Consider the following 11,062-nt stretch of genomic DNA (forward strand, 5'->3'; position numbering starts at 1 on the left):
AAACGCAATATTTCACTCCAATGCACTTTAAGTTCACCTTAAAAAATAATTTACTTTTTTAAAATTCTCTATACAAATGCAATGTAAGGCGTAATTTACTTTTTTTACTTTTTTTAAATTTTCTAAAAATAATAAAAATATATTTTTAATTAATTAAATATGTTTTATAAAAAAAATATAAAAGCTTTTAAATAATTAAGTGTCACTAGTAGAAAAATGTCATTTTCTTGCAAATTTTTCTGCAAAAAAATATTCGTAGAAATTTTTTACAAATTTTCTTGCAAAAAAATATTCGCATAAATTTTTTGTGAATTTTCCTGCAAAAAAATATTCGCAGAAATTTTTTGCGAAAATTAATTTACAGATATTTCTTACAAATTTTCCTACAATTTTAATAATCATAAAAAAATATTTTCCATGGTATAATTTTGCAGAAAATATTGTAAGAATTTTATTTTGTTTCTTGCAAAAATAAATTTGCAAGTAATGTTTACTCAATGGTAGAAAAAATTTGCAGGTAACTTTTCCTGCAGATTTTCCTACAAATTTTAATCTGCAGGAAAAATAAAAAATATATATTTAAATTTATAAGTTTAATATTTTAAAAAAATTTCAAGTCCCACATTTATTGAAAATAAAGCAATTAAAGAGTATATAAATTGGGTCAACACTTACCTTACAAGTTGATTTATATGGTTGAGTGTTACGCTTATTGTAACATCCCAGTTTTCAAAATGGTTATTATTACTATTATTATTATTATTATTATTATTATTTGGTCATAATTTTGTGATTATATTTTACTTCAATTGTAGCTAATTCACATTCCATTTATGCTTAATTATAGGCTTTAGAAACATATGTATATTGTTGGGCTTAATTAGATAGTTGTAAACTTTCTTTTTGTTAAAATCGTTTTCGCTGGGCTGACTGGCAAGCCTCGGTTTTTGGGGCATAACTCGGTCTGTGGTTGTCCAAATGATACAAACTTTATATCAATAGAAAGCTAAGATAAAATACTATAACTTTTATGAAGAAACCATTTTCAAATTCCTTCATCTACCATGTTGAATATTCTAAAAACCGCAACATATTTAACTCACGCTGGCAGCCTGACCCCTGTTCACTAAAACAGTCATATCTGGAGTTATAGATCTCCTTTTTCGGTGATTCCAAAACGACTGAAAAGATAACAGCCACGGCTAAACCTTTCATGAAGACCACCTGACCAAATTCTGCCATCTAGAAGGTCTAAATCATCGTGCTTAAGAACGTGTCCACTAAATCATCCACCAGCACCACTAACTCATCCAATAACTCCACTAATTCTTCTGCCAACTCCACCAACTCCACTAATTCATTTCATATTACTCCACTAAGCCCATTTTACTTATATTTTAATGTGTTATGAAGGCTATAAATAGCCCTTCACTTCTCCATTGCAAACCATCCCTCAATTCTCATTCTCTCTTCTCTTCTACTCTCTCTCATTTCCTCTTCTTCTCTTTGAAGACCAAGAGGAATCCATAGGAGGAAGCTCTGGTCTATTTACAGTTCTGGTCCCTATCTAAGAAGAGAAGGTTTTGCTCAAGTTACTATTCATCCAGGTACGGGGGAAAAGGGGATTATTTATATGTAGAGTACATGAGGGAATTGGGTAGAGGAAGAATTTCTTAGGATTATGATTTTATAATTATTTTATTTGAAGAATCATTAGTTCTATTGAAATTATGTGTTGAGGTCTATAGATATGCCAAATTGTAGGAATAATGATCTGGGAAGAAAGAAGAAATCATAAGTGCTGTGAACTAGAATTTGGAATAATTATGAGTTTCACTGTTATATTAAATTGATTATCTTATTGATTATTATAATTTATGAATATTATTGCTATATTACTCGTTAAGAATGGATGATCTTGATGTGAATTGCTTGAGGGGTGTGTAAACCCTCATTTTGTTGGGCTTATCTGTTGTGTATGTGATGTGTATGTGATGTGGAATTATGTACGTGATGTGAATTTGAGTTATGAAATGAGAAGTGTGGAATGTGATTGAGATGTGAATGAGATGTGATTATGGTACTGATGACCAGGGGTGAGCACGACCCTAAGCTGATGGGTAGCGTGACCTTGGCACAGTATTATGTCAGGGGTGAGCACGGCCCTAGGCTACTAAAAAGGGTAGCGTGACCTTGGCACAGTGTTATGTCAGGGGTGAGCACGACCCTAGGTTGGAAAAAGGGTAGCGTGACCTTGACATAGTGAAATTTGTGTGGATTATGAATGAATTGTAATGTTCAAGTGGATTGTGATGGATTGATGTAATTGTGAATTGAGATGTGAATATGATGAATGGTTGATAAATTATGATACACACACATATATATATATATATATATATATATATATATATATATAGATAAATGCTTATGAATATTTTATTAAATAATGAGTTATTATGAGATTATATTGTGATGTGTTTGTATGTACTTTGCATATAGATATTTTCTTTTCTCACCGTATAAACTGTGGATATTTTAGGAGAAGAAGATACAGCTACGAGTGGCTTCTAGGATGCCAACAATTAAAATTCTGGGAATGCTCTGATAGTGTGACATCGGGGCAGAGGATTTCTAGGATGAAATATTTATGTGTATTTGGCACTGTAATATTGTTTTGAAAACAATTTGTAAAACTCTTGTGTTTTATGTTTTATATCTCTATTAATGTGATTGTCGAATTTTTTTATGTGAACCCTTTTACCAACTTAGAAAATTTAACCTTCTTAAATGTATTATAAATTTTTATATATGTGTTGGGGTAGTAAGGGTGTCACATTTAGTGGTATCAGAGCAAGTCGATCTAATCGACCGTGAGTTATGAGTCTACTATGCTTGTTTGGTAGATTAATAATGTGATGAGTTGATTGATGTGCTAATATGATGATTGATTATGTTGTGTGCATTGTGTTCTCAGGATTTGTTTGATAGACATGATATAATTTGATGATGCTATTTTTGATTGCTCTTTTCATAATTGCTTATTTGTTTGATACTTCTTGCTTACGTAAGAAGTAGTGGTTGAGTAGTATCACTCGTATGGTGAGCTTATGTACCAATAGTACGGATAAAGCCTATTGAGACCTTAGAATTAGGAGAGACATTATTGTCAAAAGTTTACGATTAATGAAATTTAGGAATCTATAGTAGTAGCGATTGAATCCAAGGAGGTTGTATCTGAGAATTGGAGTTTTGATATTTTGATGAGAGGTTGAAACGTTCCTTGAGTATTGGTGCTTCATGTTAACTTTTATGGTTTAGGTAATATGTGAATATTATTCTCTAAGTCCTTTGCACTAAATATGTGAGCTGTTTTGGTCTAGGATTGTAATGGAAAGCTTGAATATGAGTTTAAGGTGGAAAAGAGTGAGTTTGGAATGGTTGAGGTATTTTGTGAAATGTTAGTACACTATTGCTGTATAATATGGGGATTATTTTCGTTAAAATTTTGTTGTGCATGTATGAGTATCATATTGACAGAATCAGATTTTATGGTCTTCACAAAAGTAGTAGCTTTGGACGTTATCTTTCTAATGGAACTGGAATCAGGTAAAACGGAGGTATAGAACTCTAGTTATAGCTACTTTGGTGATCAAAGGTCTAGTTATAAGCACTGAATATATCTGCTGCGGTTTTTGAAATTTGTAGCTAAGAAGATGATCTTTTTAGAATTCTATGTCTTCGTAGGAGTTGTAGCTTATTCTCTTATCTTTATTTTGAGATAGGTTTGAGATCATTTGAATAAGTATAACTCTCTAGGTATCATTTTCTTTAAACATTGTTGAAGGGATATGTATGGTTTCATGATATTTTTGAATCGTTAGGCAATGCAAGGATAAGAATTGATTTTGTTTTGGGGTGTTTGCATAAGGATTGAGAGGTTGTTTAAAGGTTGTATAATGCTATGTGATAAAGTTTGTTCATGTACATGCTTATCGATGATATATTTGAAGGTTTAAAGATGGTATTCTAATATGATTTAGTAAGCATGTATGTTGATATGTGGATAGATTACCTTAGGGATCAATTGGTGAATGTCGTGTGGTTAGTGAGATTGATCTTAGGGTGTGATATGATCATATTGTAGTTGAAGGTGGAGATATATTCAAGACGGTTGTATGTTAAGTATTACTATTTTATTTTATCTTATTTATTGATTGATTGATTTATTTATTTATTATTTTATAAGATAAGTTTTCTAGTTCTTGTAAATTCCAGTTAAGGTAAACATGGATATGTCTCAGGTAGAAGTTGTATTTAAGTGGGGAGATATCTAAGCCAATTAGTGAAGATAAGAGTTTTATGATGTTAGCTTATTATTGGAGATTTATTGAAGGAATTTCTAAGATAGCTTTGCCCTTAACTACATTCACTAAGAAGAGTATTGTCTTTATGTGGGATAGTAAGTATGAGAGTAGTTCCAACTCTTAAGGCAAGATTGACTAGTGTTAATACTACTAGATTTTAGTAAGTCTTTTGTGGAACATAGTTATGTTTCTAAGATAAGATTGGATAGAGTGTGGATGCAAGAAGGAACAGATAAGTAGCTTATGATTCTAGAAAATTGAGAATTTATGAGAAGGAATTACCTTACCCATGACCTTGATTTGAAGACATTACCTATATGATTCTAAGCTTGAGGTATTTAGCGATCATAAGAGTTTTAAATATCTATTGACCAAAAGAGATAGTTAGAAATTTTTAAGGAATAAGATTTTGATCTTACTGGTTATTTGGCCAAAGCCATTGTGGTAACCAATGTTTTGAGTAGGAAACCTTTATATTTTTCCTTATGATTAGAAAGAAGGATCTTTTTAGGGATTTAAGTCTGACTTGTGAGATTACTCCTAGTGGTGAAAAACTAGGTGTGACTCGAGTAACAAGTGGATCATTGAGATAAATTGGAGAAATACAATTAGTTGATTCATATTGGTAACAAGATATGAGAATATAGAATAAGGTGATGGATAGGGGTTTGAATTGGTTGAAGATGGAGCAGTAAAATTAGTGATTTGATATGTATAACATGCTTAGGTGCTTGATCTTTACAGATGATCATAGAAGTAATATCAATATTATGACAGATGCCTTGATTACGATGATCACTAATATATTTAAGGATTGGATTTGATTGGAGAATTTAGGGACTTATGATTGATGTGTGAGACTACCTTTAGGAACATTGAATTGACTGTGGTTGAAAATAACTAGTGAATTAATGGATGAGATTAGAATCTTTTCTAGTGAACCAAGTGGAAAAGATTAGTAGGAATATGATTAAAATTTATAATAAAAAAAAAAAAAAAAAAATTGGAATTGATGTTGTTTTGAGGTGCAAGAATAAATTTGGGTGCTTAGTAATCTTGAAATTAGAAAGATGATCTTAAAGGGAGTTTTAAGAGCTACTAAGGTGCATCAGAGTGGCGCAGCGGAAGCGTGGTGGCCTTAAGTAAAGAGAGGAATAGAGGATATTATGTACTTATATTTAGTATGGTATAAGTATGAGACAGAACATCAGAAGCCTTTTAGGACTTTTGTAGCCTTTAGATGTTCCTGTTTGGAAGTGAAATAATATGTCTAGACTCTGTTGTGGATTTTCCAAGGAAATTTAAGAAGAATCTTGAACGAGTCATAGTCAAACCTCTTCGTTTCAAAAATTCGAGGACGAATTTCTTAAAAGGGGGGAAGTATTGTAACATCCCAGTTTTCAAAATGGTTATTATTACTATTATTATTATTATTATTATTATTATTATTTGGTCATAATTTTGTGATTATATTTTACTTCAATTGTAGCTAATTCACATTCCATTTATGCTTAATTATAGGCTTTAGAAACATATGTATATTGTTGGGCTTAATTAGATAGTTGTAAACTTTCTTTTTGTTAAAATCGTTTTCGCTGGGCTGACTGGCAAGCCTCGGTTTTTGGGGCATAACTCGGTCTGTGGTTGTCCAAATGATACAAACTTTATATCACTAGAAAGCTAAGATAAAATACTATAACTTTTATGAAGAAACCATTTTCAAATTCCTTCATCTACCATGTTGAATATTCTAAAAACCGCAACATATTTAACTCACGCTGGCAGCCTGACCCCTGTTCACTAAAACAGTCATATCTGGAGTTATAGATCTCCTTTTTCGGTGATTCCAAAACGACTGAAAAGATAACAGCCACGGCTAAACCTTTCATGAAGACCACCTGACCAAATTCTGCCATCTAGAAGGTCTAAATCATCGTGCTTAAGAACGTGTCCACTAAATCATCCACCAGCACCACTAACTCATCCAATAACTCCACTAATTCTTCTGCCAACTCCACCAACTCCACTAATTCATTTCATATTACTCCACTAAGCCCATTTTACTTATATTTTAATGTGTTATGAAGGCTATAAATAGCCCTTCACTTCTCCATTGCAAACCATCCCTCAATTCTCATTCTCTCTTCTCTTCTACTCTCTCTCATTTCCTCTTCTTCTCTTTGAAGACCAAGAGGAATCCATAGGAGGAAGCTCTGGTCTATTTACAGTTCTGGTCCCTATCTAAGAAGAGAAGGTTTTGCTCAAGTTACTATTCATCCAGGTACGGGGGAAAAGGGGATTATTTATATGTAGAGTACATGAGGGAATTGGGTAGAGGAAGAATTTCTTAGGATTATGATTTTATAATTATTTTATTTGAAGAATCATTAGTTCTATTGAAATTATGTGTTGAGGTCTATAGATATGCCAAATTGTAGGAATAATGATCTGGGAAGAAAGAAGAAATCATAAGTGCTGTGAACTAGAATTTGGAATAATTATGAGTTTCACTGTTATATTAAATTGATTATCTTATTGATTATTATAATTTATGAATATTATTGCTATATTACTCGTTAAGAATGGATGATCTTGATGTGAATTGCTTGAGGGGTGTGTAAACCCTCATTTTGTTGGGCTTATCTGTTGTGTATGTGATGTGTATGTGATGTGGAATTATGTACGTGATGTGAATTTGAGTTATGAAATGAGAAGTGTGGAATGTGATTGAGATGTGAATGAGATGTGATTATGGTACTGATGACCAGGGGTGAGCACGACCCTAAGCTGATGGGTAGCGTGACCTTGGCACAATATTATGTCAGGGGTGAGCACGGCCCTAGGCTACTAAAAAGGGTAGCGTGACCTTGGCACAGTGTTATGTCAGGGGTGAGCACGGCCCTAGGTTGGAAAAAGGGTAGCGTGACCTTGACATAGTGAAATTTGTGTGGATTATGAATGAATTGTAATGTTCAAGTGGATTGTGATGGATTGATGTAATTGTGAATTGAGATGTGAATATGATGAATGGTTGATAAATTATGATACACACACACATATATATATATATATATATATATATATATAGATAAATGCTTATGAATATTTTATTAAATAATGAGTTATTATGAGATTATATTGTGATGTGTTTGTATGTACTTTGCATATAGATATTTTCTTTTCTCACCGTATAAACTGTGGATATTTTAGGAGAAGAAGATACAGCTACGAGTGGCTTCTAGGATGCCAACAATTAAAATTCTGGGAATGCTCTGATAGTGTGACATCGGGGCAGAGGATTTCTAGGATGAAATATTTATGTGTATTTGGCACTGTAATATTGTTTTGAAAACAATTTGTAAAACTCTTGTGTTTTATGTTTTATATCTCTATTAATGTGATTGTCGAATTTTTTTATGTGAACCCTTTTACCAACTTAGAAAATTTAACCTTCTTAAATGTATTATAAATTTTTATATAAGTCCCACGTCTTAAATTTAACCTTCTTAATTATAATTATTTCTGGGATTATAATTATTTGGTAAAAGGGTTCACATAAAAAAATTCGACAATCACATTAATAGAGATATAAAACATAAAACACAAGAGTTTTACAAATTGTTTTCAAAACAATATTACAGTGCCAAATACACATAAATATTTCATCCTAGAAATCCTCTGCCCCGATGAGAGCATTCCCAGAATTTTAACTGTTGGCATCCTAGATGCCACTCGTAGCTGGATCTTCTTCTCCTAAAATATCCACAGTTTATACGGTGAGAAAAGAAAATATCTATATGCAAAGTACATACAAACACATCACAATATAATCTCATAATAACTCATTATTTAATAAAATATTCATAAGCATTTATCTATATATATATGTGTGTGTGTGTGTGTGTATCATAATTTATCAACCATTCATCATATTCACATCTCAATTCACAATTACATCAATCCATCACAATCCACTTGAACATTACAATTCATTCATAATCCACACAAATTTCACTATGTCAAGGTCACGCTACCCTTTTTCCAACCTAGGGCCGTGCTCACCCCTGACATAACACTGTGCCAAGGTCACGCTACCCTTTTTAGTAGCCTAGGGCCGTGCTCACCCCTGACATAATACTGTGCCAAGGTCACGCTACCCATCAGCTTAGGGTCGTGCTCACCCCTGGTCATCAGTACCATAATCACATCTCATTCACATCTCAATCACATTCCACACTTCTCATTTCATAACTCAAATTCACATCACGTACATAATTCCACATCACATACACATCACATACACAACAGATAAGCCCAACAAAATGAGGGTTTACACACCCCTCAAGCAATTCACATCAAGATCATCCATTCTTAACGAGTAATATAGCAATAATATTCATAAATTATAATAATCAATAAGATAATCAATTTAATATAACAGTGAAACTCATAATTATTCCAAATTCTAGTTCACAGCACTTATGATTTCTTCTTTCTTCCCAGATCATTATTCCTACAATTTGGCATATCTATAGACCTCAACACATAATTTCAATAGAACTAATGATTCTTCAAATAAAATAATTATAAAATCATAATCCTAAGAAATTCTTCCTCTACCCAATTCCCTCATGTACTCTACATATAAATAATCCCCTTTTCCCCCGTACCTGGATGAATAGTAACTTGAGCAGAACCTTCTCTTCTTAGATAGGGACCAGAACTGTAAATAGACCAGAGCTTCCTCCTATGGATTCCTCTTGGTCTTCAAAGAGAAGAAGAGGAAATGAGAGAGAGTAGAAGAGAAGAGAGAATGAGAATTGAGGGATGGTTTGCAATGGAGAAGTGAAGGGCTATTTATAGCCTTCATAACACATTAAAATATAAGTAAAATGGGCTTAGTGGAGTAATATGAAATGAATTAGTGGAGTTGGTGGAGTTGGCAGAAGAATTAGTGGAGTTATTGGATGAGTTAGTGGTGCTGGTGGATGATTTAGTGGACACGTTCTTAAGCACGATGATTTAGACCTTCTAGATGGCAGAATTTGGTCAGGTGGTCTTCATGAAAGTTTTAGCCGTGGCTGTTATCTTTTCAGTCGTTTTAAAATCACCGAAAAAGGAGGTGTATAACTCCAGATATGACCGTTTTAGTGAATAGGAGTCAGGCTGCCAGCGTGAGTCAAAGCTGTTGCGGTGTTTAGAATATTTAACATGGTAGATGAAGGAATTTGAAAATGGTTTCTTCATAACAGTTATACTATTTTCTCTTAGCTTTCCATTGATACAAAGTTTGCATCATTTGGACAACCACAGACCGAGTTATGCCCCAAAAACCGAGGCTTGCCAGTCAGCCCTGCGAAAACGATTTTAACAAAAAGAAAGTTTTTCAACTATTTAATTAAGTCCATTAACACACCTATCTTTCTAAAACCTACAATTAATCATAAATGGAGTGTAAATTAGCTACAATTGAAATAAAAGATAATCCTCAAATTATGACCAAATACTATGTAATAATAATAATAATAATAGTAATTACCATTTTGAAAATTGGGATGTTACAATACTTCCCCCCTTTTAAGAAATTCGTCCTCGAATTTCCGCAACGAAGAGGTTTGACTATGACTTGTTCAAGATTCTTTCTAAACTTCCTAGGAAAACCCACAACAAGGTCTAGACACATTATCTCATTTCCAAATAGGAACATCTAAAGGCTACAAAAGTCCTAAAGGCTTCTGATGTTTTGTCTCAGACTTATACTATACTAAATATGAGTACACACCATCCTCTATTCCTCTCTACACTTAAGGCCACCAAAATATCTTTTTAAGATTTTGGTACATCTTAGTGATTTCTGGATGGATACTAAGAATACTCTTATGTCCTTCTTCTAGGATTGCTTTATTAAACTCTAGCACACTATGAATGTATAACCTATCCTTAAATCTTAAAATTCCATCCACTCCAAATTTAAACTCACTCTCCATACCTTAATTCAACTTCTCTACTTCTATTCTCATCTTAGACCATCACGCTTCTGCTGCGCCACTCTGATACATTTTAGTAACTCCTAAATAAATTTGAAGAGTTCTTATGTCCTTTCAAGTTTACTTAGCATTCAAATTTGCTCCTTAAAATAATATTGATTCTACTCAGAAATGATTATACGTACTACTACCAATCTTCTCTATTTGATTCCCTAAGAAAGGATCTGACTCCTAGGCTTCTCTAATCTTATCCATTAATTTACTAGTCACTTTAAATATAATCAATTCAATGCTCCTAAGGATAATCTCAAACACCAATCATAAGTCTTAAATTCTTCAATCAAATCCAACCCTTAAATCATCAAAAGTGATATATCAAAGATCAACATAATTAAGGCGTCTGTCACGATATTAAGATTATTTCTAAAGATTAACCACCTAAGCGTAAGTTCACTACATGTACATATCAGATCTCTAATTTCACCACTCCATTTACACCCAAGTTAAACTCTTATTCATCACTTTATCTTATAGCCTCATATCTTATCACCAAATGAATCAACTAATTATGCTTTTCCAATTTCTTTCAAGAATTCACTTGTTACTCAAGTCATACCTAGTTTCACACTACTAGGAGTAATCTAAAAAAATCCATTTCTCTAATCATAAAGGAAGATAAATATAAAGGTTTACTACTCAAAACATCGG

General features: G+C 32.6%; 2 long non-coding RNA genes across 2 annotated transcripts; one reads left to right on the top strand and one right to left on the bottom strand.

Annotated features, from left to right (window-relative positions):
- Positions 1 to 728: 728 nt before the first annotated feature.
- Positions 729 to 7,784, top strand: LOC145952130 (uncharacterized). The gene is made up of 3 exons (XR_014429847.1): positions 729 to 1,607; positions 2,543 to 6,648; positions 7,578 to 7,784. It is a non-coding gene; the product is annotated as an uncharacterized LOC145952130 (long non-coding RNA).
- A 133-nt stretch (positions 7,785 to 7,917) lies between these two features.
- LOC145952132 (uncharacterized) lies at positions 7,918 to 10,495 on the bottom strand. The gene is made up of 2 exons (XR_014429849.1): positions 9,038 to 10,495; positions 7,918 to 8,120 (listed from the first exon to the last, which is right to left on the bottom strand). It is a non-coding gene; the product is annotated as an uncharacterized LOC145952132 (long non-coding RNA).
- Positions 10,496 to 11,062: the final 567 nt, after the last annotated feature.

Source organism: Cajanus cajan, chromosome 1, assembly GCF_000230855.2.
Source record: "Cajanus cajan strain Asha chromosome 1, NIPB_CcT2T_4, whole genome shotgun sequence".
NCBI lineage: Eukaryota > Viridiplantae > Streptophyta > Magnoliopsida > Fabales > Fabaceae > Cajanus > Cajanus cajan.